Below are 11176 nucleotides of genomic sequence, written 5' to 3'. Positions count from 1 at the left end.
AGGGAAACAAAACTCCCAGCAACGCCTGTAGAATGCAGACAGTTTAATAGTCTGAAGTTTTGCTAATCCAGACAGTAACATGAGCTCAGGGTGTTCAACTGAGGTCCCACTATAACTTTGCACACCATCCAATGAGATTTAGAGCCTACCAGGTCATGGGCTGTGCACGCAATTAAAAAGCTCCTTACCCCAAGGGGTTCACGACACAGAGACAGCATATTATCCTTCCAATTGGTTTATTGCAGCAAACTAGGGCACAGAAGTCAGATTATCTGGGGCCACGCTAAGATCATTCATATGCCGTTGAACTTGGAAGAGGCATTTTTTTGTGACATCTGTATTCAATCAATTTGTTGTAAATTCAGAGTGCCAGATCCATTTTCTGGGGCCATTAAAGTACACAGCACTTGTGTGAGGCTGCAGCTGTGATGCAAACATGGGTATTCAGAGAATTAGTTGTGCTACCTCTCACTATGACTGTAGAGAACAAGAACCTGGTGGCCCTGGTCTTCTGAATACAGCTCCTCTTCCCACTTGAGCCAACTACAAAGTGGATTGTCACCTCCAGCTGTGCCATATGCACTTGGCTATATGTGTAATGCTTGGATAGACCTTGGCTGAGAGGAGATTCAGTGCTAGGCGTTACAGAAGTCTTTGCAAAGCCCCTCTCTGTGTGAAGCAGGCTCCTTCCCCAGCCTACCTCTGAATTTGGCTTTTAGCTCTCCAACAGCCTGCTGTGGCTGTGGTTCTGACAGTATGAGAATGTTGAGAGGAGCCCAGTTCATCCAAATGTGTACAACCACAGCTCATGCTTTTACAGCATATATTCAGTGAAGCAATGCCTTTATCTGCAATACTTAGTCTTTATCTACCATCTTTTCAGTGTAAAGCTTTTTTTGAAACGCAGATTAAGTAATAACAGCGTAGGATAATTGAGTGCATTTTTTCACAGTGACTTAATGATACTTATCTATAGCTACTGAAAGGCAAGGATAACATACTGTGTGAGCGCTGCATTATCTTGCTTCTGAAACAGACCAAGTTTGGCATTAGGGCTTAACTAATTGAAATACGGCTCCTTGTACTAAAGCCTGTTTGTTTATAATGAGCCCTAATAAGTCTTTCTAATGGACGTTGCAATGTCAGAAGCACTGACTGCTGACTCTGCAACCTGTGAGGTTAGTAGTGTACTGAGTGTGGAGGTCACACCATGTCACAGCTACACTGGATGCCTCTCCTGGTAGGTGAGGGCAAAACCCATCTTGTTGCTGGAAGGGCTCATTTTGGACATCACTGTTTGAAATGTGTGTTAGTTTTTTGATGGCAGGGGAGTTCTGAGCCTGCACTGCATCCTGGCTTTTGTGGGCAACCAGTTGCAGCACTGCTGTGAGCAGAACAAACCCACTGGGCAGTTTTTTTTTTTGAGGGACATGGCTCAGTGGATATAGTGATGATGGGTTGACTATTGGACTAGATGATCTTAGTGGTCTTTTTCAACTTTAATGGTTCTGTGATTCCATGACTCTATTTGCCTAGGAGTCCTGGTGGAACAAAGTGATGGACTAATGTGGAAGTGAAGCTGGACTCCCTTTGAATCCTACCAAGCAAGATAGGATGAAAACATAAATTACAGCTCCCCCTCAAACACGTGAGTCTTCCACAGCAGGACAGCCTGCACATCTTCTTGAAAGAATAAAGGACTGGTGGTAAAACAGTTATTTTTGAAGTGAATTACTGTCCAGTGTGGCATTTTAGTCTCTCTTGCATTTGTTCAGGCTGAACACGATGGTGTGTCTCTGGATAATTTTCCACCTGTCTGTTTTGCATATCAGATGGAAGTGTTTTAGCTGGTGAGCTGGAATGGTGCCAGATTGTACAGGAGCCTTTTCTCTTGAGTTCTGCTGTTTTTGTAACTGCTTAGATGGAATTATCCAAGCATGCTCCAGGCTGGCATGGGGTAAATGCTGAGCAACACAACGGGAATCAGCTCTTCTTATGTCAACACAATTCCATAGTTAATGTCAAGGAACAAGGAGCACACTTAACTGTAATTCACAGGTTCTCAAGGGGCCAGAAGGGTATGTGATGTTGTATAGACCTGCAGAATGACCCTGGCCCATCAGCACAGTCACTCCAGAAACTGAAAAAAAAGTCATTTGCACCATTTTGTTGCTGGATTGAGGTGCAGTGTGCATAAATGTGCATGAAAGCGATATTGCTGAGCATGACTGAAAGCTTCTTCCTCTCTTAAGCATCCTCTAATAGGATGGATGTAGGATAATTCAGCCAGGTAATGCAGAGCTTTGAAGTTAATGACTCTAATAGGTATTTAGCATATTCACATTGGATACCTTGGATAACTGGAGTACTGAATTTAGGATTTCTAATTGACTCAGCTGTTACTTCTTTGTGCTGCTTGATTGGGGCTGATCATGAGGGAAGAGGTAGCAATGCCAGCTGCTGTTTTTCCTAGTGGAAAATGAACCCGACCATCCCCATTCTCACATGTGGTTGGTATCTCCACAGTGCAGGAATTTGTTAGCTTAAAGCTTCTCTATAAATGGGTGACAACTCTTCCCTGATAAGCTGTGGCAGCCCTGCCTGTGAGACCTCAGACACCAAATAAACCCTGCTGGCATCAGATAATTCTGTTTAGAATGCCAAAGCCTCAGAAGTATCCTATCTTTTGAAATGCAGTGTTTTTGTTTTTTTTTTTCATGGGTTGTTTACATCTTCCTGCAGTGACTTCATGTCATCTGTTAGCTCTTCAATGTCTATGAAAGATTAAACCATCGATCCTAGAAAACATGTGCAGGATTTTGTTTCTTCTTTCTTAAGCATTTGGCGAATGATTTATCTGTAATTCTTCCCCTGCTCCTAAAAATTGTGTTTGGGGTGCTGATGGGCAAAACAAAACTTGTAGCCACTACAGATGTAGCACTGGCAGTGTGCTCCAAAGGAACTGTTGAGGTCAATGGGATGGTGCTGTGAAAAGATACAGACGTTCTGGAGCTCACCGTGCAAAGCTGTATGTCCACTGGCCTCAAAGTACTCTGGAGAATTCTACTTTCTCTTTTAAAACATAGAGTGCAAATTGCTGTTGTAAAGATCACAGCCTTTGAGGGAAGACCTGTTATTTGGACTGGAAGCTTCCAACACTTTGGTAAACAACACCAAAGCTGGCTGTGTGAAATCACTGAGTACGTCAAGTGCAGAAGGGAAAGCACCAAAAAAGCTGAGGATTTGAAATTGCTTATCTAAGTTCCTTGCATGGCCCCTCTTATCGCAGCATGGCAGCACCTCCCGGATGGTAAGACGTTTATCTTCTTGCCAACACCCTCACAGGGTTTCTATCCCTGTTTTAGTTAGGAGACCCCTGTGCAGGCGCTGAGTGATACGCCCAATGGCACTTGGGGTTTCTGTGGCAGATCAAGGAATGAAGCTCAGCTTTCCCATGCCCCAGGCTAATTCCTAAGCCCTGTGGGATCCTCCTAAAAATGAGCAGAATGGCTTAGCAAAACATAGCAGCATGTGGAATTAATGCTCCAATGCAGTATGAGGGAGCGCATCCTCGAGTCTTACGTTGGCATTTAAGACCTGGCCTTTAGAAACAAGTTGCCTCTCTGTGGTGGGGAGCTGAAGTTGGACCTGGGATGAGCAGAATTCAACTATCTGAGGCAAAACTTATTAGTCTGGGTATAGTACTCTGACGGGCAAGCTGTGCTGCTTCAGACACCAGCTCAACACAACACCGTGTGTGCAGACCAACTGTGATTTGGTCAACAAAAGAGTTGTTGACCAACTCTTTGATCGCCCTGGATCAAAGGAGGATCTCCTTATGCCAGCAGGCCACTGGATTACAACAAATCACAGAATCATAGGAGGTAGAAGGGACTTCAAGGGATCATCTTGTCCAGCCCTCTTAGTGGGATCTTCTGTGCAATCTGCCCTTGTGAAGGCGCTATCCTGGGATGCTGTTCTGTATTAGTTCCCTTCCAAAATCGGTCTGGCAGTTTCTGTTTTTGAGCTGCTGGTTGCCAATGAGTTGCCCCACCTTCTCATTCCTCTTTTCCTACCACCTCCTCCATCTCCTCATCCATGCTCTCCCCATTACTACCACTGCAGAATATTCTTGTCCTAACAAAGTGCTTTAGAATCACAAATAATGGAGTGGGGAGTGAATAACAGGAGAGAGTGAATATTTAGTGTGTCCAGGTTATTACATAATAACTGCCTGCTTCATTCTTTCATAACATGTAAACTATCTGAAGTTGCAGCATCTAATATGTGCTACTAAATAGTGCCATGCCAGTAACTTGATTGCAGTAATCCATCGGGGACGTGTTTCAAAATGTCAACATTTCTCCGCAGTTCTTAGCACGAGTGTTGAGAAAACCCAGAGTTTCAGATGCTGCTGGGTCTGCTAGATGCTGAAATGGTGTCAGCACAATTTCTCTTACTCTGTACCAGCACCCAAAGCCCCTTTATGGGTAAGGCCAGAGTAATACTGTACAAACGGACAGGCAATTTGATTAGAAGGGTATATGAGGCTACAGAACAATGGGAACGTGAAGATGAGCACGGAAAGCAATGATCTCTTCTGGCTGCCTTCCTGCTCCATGCTCTGTTCCCGGTGGTTTCGCTAAACAGGTGAACTGGTGTGCTGTCAGTCTGGAATGCCATCAGCTCCTCCAAACCTTGGTTTCTGAGGGCTTGCTCTCCTGTGCACACTCAGCAAGTCTCCAGTAGGAGCGAAAAGACTCTTCCATTGTCACTGTAAGGCAGCAATACATCATGAAGTCCTCATCTAAGGAGATCCTAGATGAGTGTCTCATTTGCATGTCTAACAAAGCTTTGGGTAATCACCAAGAGGACGCTGGACTCAGTTAAAAGACTGTGTATTTGGAAAGAGGCATCTGTGCTCGGCGATCTCTTGATCTGCCTCAGATTTGAGTCCGTCTTGCAAAAGGATGCTGCATCTTCGCTGCACATCTGGAAATTCCAGATTTTTGTGGAAGGCATTGGGTTCCGGAGCTGGGAGGTCTGGGACACCCCACTGCTTGTTTTTTCAAGCACTCTTCAGTAGCAAGAATAATAGCAGGAGTGGAAGGCCTTCTCTGGGCAGCCAGCAGAGGGGAGGAAGGACTGGGGTCTGCCGAGGGAGATCTCAAGTCCAGATCTGGCTGGTTGCAGCAGTTTTGTTACGGCATTATGCAAAGTCCTTTGAAGATTTCCTCTTGGCAGAGCCTGCCGCGTCATCACAGAGGTAGAGCAGGGAATGATCTAAATCTTGTTAGGCGTTGTGAAGCAGTCAGAATAGCTGGCTGCAGAATTAGCCCCTCAACAAAGAAGGAAGTGAGGGGGCTGTAAGCCTGAAAGAGTAGGGGTGAGGCTGTTAGTGATATGGGACATGGTGCAGCAGAGGGCTGGGGCAGGTTGGCTCTGGCTTGAGATGTGAATGAAAGCCAATGGAGGTGAGTTAAGGTACTGAGGGAAAGGGGAGATGAGCACAGTGAAGTCGATATATGGAACGGCTCCTTTTTCTGAAGTTCCATGATGTTCACCTAAGCACAATGATCTTCATATCCTTCTAATTTCCCCTTTTATAATCTCACAAACCATGGGAATGGCTTTGCTTGCACATTGCTGGTAACTCTCAGTGTTTTCCCAGGGTGACTGCCCACACCTGGGGCTGGTCATGCTCTGATTATGCAGGTGACAGAGACTTGGCCAGGACACATTCCGTGCTTGTGTTCCTGCCATTTCCCCTCACTCTGGGGTGTCACATCCTCGGGCCCTAGCACAGAGGTCTTTAGCTTCACAGCAATGTATTTCACACCTTCCCCAACATATGCTTCTCTTGCTTCCCTCTCCTGCCAATGTACGTCCCCAACTTCTCTGTCCACATTTGCTCCTCTGTCTCTAATGAGGCAAAAGCTAAAGCTCAGCAAAGGAAATCTGTTGACCTCTGAGGATTGCTGGTGGGAGAAACCCCACGGGTGGCTGAAAATGTTTCAGCATCCCCCTTCTTACTTTTGATTTACATCTCATCTGTGCATCATGGGTAGCATCCCTTGGAAACAGCAACACTTATAAACAATACTATATCACTTATATGCAGTAACTATATTCCATGTAGTATGAGAGTTGCTCCAAAAGTAATGCCTCCAATTTTATGATGTCAACCTACAAAGTCAGAGGTGGGTGTTGGTGGTATGACAGTAGAGGTTGAACCTTCCCACCAATATTCCATGTTGTTGTCATGTGACAGATGGCAACAAGAGGGGCAGTCTGACAGAATAGCACCTGAAGAAGATGGATGAGCGTATGAAGCAAAGGTGTGTCACTGAATTCCTCCCTGTGGAAAAAATGGCACCCATTGACATTCATCAACGCTTGCTGAACACTTACGGAGACCAAACAGCAGATGTGAGCGCAGTGAGGCAGAGTGATGTTGTGACAGCAACAGCATGTCAATTCTGCTAGTACAGATTGTTATGAGCGTGGCATGGAGGCTCTTGTTCATTGTTGATGAAGATGGATAGCAAATGGTGGTGACTGTGCTGAAAAAGAATGTTTTGTAACTGAGAATTTACTCTATCAAATACTATTATTGTGCTCTTTGTGTCTGCTGTAGTTTCCATGGAAATAAAAAGAAGGCATTACTTTAGGAAGGCGTTACTACCATTGTAGATGCAGCCCTGGATAATTCCTCTTCACCCAGTGTGACCCAGGCAAGCCAAAAGGTTGGACATCCGTGATCTAGTCCAACCCCAGTCCACCCCCACTATGCCCACCAACCACATCCCTCAGTGCCACATCTCTACGGTTCTGGAACACCTCCAGGTATCAGTGACCACCTCTCTGGGCAGTCTGCACCACTGCATCACCATTCTTTCAGAGAAAAAAATTTCCCTTATATCCAACCTGAACCTCCCCTAGCACAACCTCTAATCCTATCACTGTTACCTGTGAGAAGAAGCTAACCCCCACCTTGCCTTAAAAATCCAAGCCTCCAGCATGGCCTTTTATTTGATTCTAGGTCCAGGTGATCCCAATGAGTGGGAGCTGGAGGAGGACAGATGCAGATCTGTTACAAGGTGGTTTGCCTGAGAGACATTTCAAAATCATTGCAGTAGACAATTTGCTCTGCTGATGGAATGAGCTGAGCTGAAAGTACCTCACCTGGATTGCAGAATCATAGGATCATTAAGATTGGAAAAGACCTCTAAGACCATCTATTCTAGCTGTCTACTTACCATCAATGTTGCCAACTAAACCATTTCCTAAGGTAATATACATCTACTCTTTCCTTAAACACTTCTGGGGAAGATGTCTCTACCACCTATGCAGCCCGTGCCAGTGCCCGACCACTCTTGTGGAGAAGAAATTCTTTGTAACATCCGACATGAATGTGGCTGGGTGGAGCAAAAGGTACCCAGGCAACATACCTAGAGGTATCCCAGTGCCAAGGAGATGTGGCATTGAGTGACATGGTCAGTGGGCATGGTGGGGTGAGCTGGGGTTGGGCTTGGTGATCTTAGTGGTCTTTTCCAACCTCAGTGATCCTATGATTCTCTGAGTCTATGCTTCTATGATTCTGTGCTTCTATGGTTCTATGAATATGCCATAGCCTTGGCAATGCAAGACCTTTGTAATTATTGCCAAGCACTCATGTAACATGTTCTTTCTGTAATCAAACCTTGGGCTGCTTTTTTCTACCATTCCCTAGGAATAATCATAGGTCGGTATTTAAGTGGTACGGATTTGGTTCTGGGTTGGAGCCTCATCCTGAGCTATTGCTGATTCTGTGGATTTGCTGCATACACACCACAGGGGTGTAATCGGCTGCTCTTTGTGGCAGGCTGGCAGCGCTCAGTTGTGCCAGGTGCTCTCTTTTTAACAAGAGTGTGTATTTTGTTGGTTTTATTTTTTAAAGAAGAATGACTAAATTAGCTCATGGCCTCTATTAATTCCTTTGAATGCTCTTATGGATGATTCTTGTTGTCTGACCCTAGTTAAGGCCATTTCTAGAAAACGCTTTGTGTGACTTTGTGTGCACAGCTGAAAGGAATGCAGCTTTCCCCTAATTATATACTGGTAATGCAGGAGGAGACATTTCGAGTTCTGCTTCTGAAGCTATTTCCTTTGAGTGCTGATGAGGCAGCGATAGCAATAACCTCTGAGACCATTTTGAAAAGGAGAGACAAGGCAGAAACAAATACAGTTTCATCACTTGAAGCCATGCATAGACTATAGCAGCAACTGAGCCATCAGTAAGTCACTGGGGATAATACATTTAAACTGCTCTGTATTTTAATAAGATTACACTGATTCAGACTTTGGCTAGCCTTTTCAAAGCCAATGCTGTGTGGTGGTCAGTGGTTTAGCTGTGTCTATGCAGGGAAACAAAGAACTGAAATTTCATGTGTTTAAACTGAAGAATCTCCTGTGTTATTTTTTTATTTGCATTTTGCTGCTTTAGATATATACAGAAATGATCCCAGTACGGGCAAGTCACACTCCCCAATCAGCTATGCCTATCTGGTTTTCCTACAGCCTTTGTTCTCTGTTCTTTAATTTTATTTAGATCTCCTGTCAGGAGTGCAAAGGCATTTCTTACTGTCTGTGCAGCAAACACAATGAATTTCTTACAGAAGTCAGTTCAATTGTCAATACCATTTATTACAGTATTAGTTAAGGCGCTGTGAATAAATCCAAAGGATTAACATTATCTCTTGGGTAGAATAGAGGAGCAGAACATTATATTGCCCACGTATCACTGATGCTCAGTTTTTTTTTTTTTTCAGCCTTTCATTTGTAGAAATTTTACTGAGTTCCTTAAAATGGTGCTTTTTTCACGTGAGTTTGAAGTGCTAATGCAATTTTTACCATTTAGTCATTAAAAAAAAAAAGTGTTTAAATCATTGTTATATTTTCCTATAGATAAGTATTTCTCTATTTAAATATACCCAGGCTACTGAGTCAATGCTTTTAAGGCATCTCAAGCTGAGTGTTTCATTTACAAATTACTTTGACCAAAGCAGACAAAAGTGAAGAAAAAAATGTATGAATTTAAAGGACAATCCTCCATTAACTCAAAGTGGAGGGCATCCATGTACCAAACCTCAGCTGACCTGTGGCAACAGCTGCTCATTAGAGATCAGTAACATTACTGCAAATGCAGACCCTCAGCGGTGAATCTCATCAGGATGACATGGTACCCCCAATCAGAGAGGTTAGGAAGTGACCTGATTGCCATCTTGGAGCACCTGTATAGGGGAGACATTTCTAATAGGAGGCAGTGCTTCATTCTAGCAGAAAAGATTGCAATGGAAACAGGCTTAATTAGAGCTGGAGGACAGCTAACCTTGCAACGGCCTTTCAAGGACAAGTTGGATTTTTCATCCTCTGGATGTTGAGTCTGCATATTTCCCAGAGGATGGGTCATAGCTCAGTCAGGAGTTATGGGCTGGAGGTAGGGACTGGGTTATGTGCTGTGCAGAAGGTCAGGAGAGGCAGCTGTAAGGTCTCTCTGAGCCCCCAAAGCCTACTAATTCCAGCAAGAATTATTGCTTATTTGCCATGACTGGCCTTGAACGTGGGGCAAATGTTAATTGCCAAATAATGCATGTCAAAGAACCTTGTGGGTCATTTATCATGTGGCATATGATGCTAGAGTCTTATTCACTAATCTCCATCAAGTTAGAGTGTATCTTTGGGGCTCAACCGTGGTGGGACTTAGAAGATCCTTCCATGTTTTCTCCACATGGGTATTTATTTTTCCACAACCCAACATGAAGTAGAATCACAGAATGGTTTGAGCTGGAAGGGACACTTAAAGGCCATCTGGCCTAACTCTCTGCATTGAACAGGGACATCAACAGCTCCATTAGGTGCTCATAACCCCATCCAGCCTGACCTTGGGTGTCTGCAGGGATGGGGAACCACCACCTCTAGATAACCTGTGCCAGTGCTCCCCCATCCTTACTGTAAAAAGCCTCTTCCTTATATATTCAAAGCACTCACTTGGGACAGATGCCAACTGGTTGTGGACCATAGCTCAAACCATTTGCAACTTTTACATCCCCAGAGCCCGTGCAAGTTCCCAGAAATGTATTTTTGGGTCTTCTGATTTTGAGCAGCACAGAAGCTGGGCATTTGTTATGGAATCTGGCTTTAATATGCATAATCCCCACAGTACAATTCAGTGATATTTCAGTCCCTACAAGAGTGACATGAATGGCACACAAAATGTGCTCATTTCTTTAGACTGCCATTTAAAAATAACTTGTCGTTAGGACTGTGTCCAAAAAACACAGGATTTAAAAATAACTCTGTGTTAATGAGAGCGAATTGGCAGTAGCAGTGCTATAGGTTAGAGCTGAGCGTGTATCTTTGTCCCCTCTCCAGCGACCAGCAGCAGAGACGTGGTTCTGCCCGTCCCACATTGTTTTCACTGTGGCTTGGAAAGCCCAAAATTTCTCTGGTGAAATCTCTGAAAGCTTCTTCTGTAAAAGGCCCTGAAAACCTCCACTCCAGCAAAACCCCCGGGCTGGGGTTCTTCATTGAAGACCCACGTTGCATCCAAGGACAAGGCTTTTTCTTCCTAAGAGTGTCCTGCTGTGTGTGGAAATATGAAAGATGCCCTCGAAAAGAAACAAACCCTTCCGGTTCCAGTAGAGACAGAATAGGGCTGAACATGAATTTCAGCTTTCAAGTGACTTAATGCTCTCTCCTTGATTGACTTGCCGGTTTTAATACTGTAAATTGAGGGATTGCGTGTAATGCATTCATGCCGTTCTTGTCTGGAATGAAGCAGGAACATAATTTATGGGGATATTCTCATCTCAGCCTTTGAGGAATTAGCTTCAATTAACTCTGCTGGGAATTGCATGTGTCGGGTGTCAGAAAGACATCAAGTTTTCTTTAGAAATGCCTGCTGCTGCACACATTTCATTCTTCGGCTGTCTGAAGGGTTTTAGCAGTGGATAAGGATTCAAAGCTTGGGAAACGTAGATCTGGGTGACCAAGTTTCACAGGGTTAATACAGAGCATGGATGATGGACAGGGCTGCAGCCCATTAGGATTTATAGCCCTCCAGTACGAGCGGGAGAATTTTGGGGGAGGGTTGAGCAGCTCCTGAACCCAGAGTGCAGAATGAGCAAACAACCAG

The sequence above is a fragment of the Centrocercus urophasianus genome, unplaced genomic scaffold (assembly GCF_019232065.1).
Source record: "Centrocercus urophasianus isolate 14NV4802_14NV808 unplaced genomic scaffold, USGS_Curo_1.0 seq_14, whole genome shotgun sequence".
Classification (NCBI taxonomy): Eukaryota; Metazoa; Chordata; class Aves; order Galliformes; family Phasianidae; genus Centrocercus; species Centrocercus urophasianus.
This window is presented reverse-complemented; position numbering follows the sequence as displayed.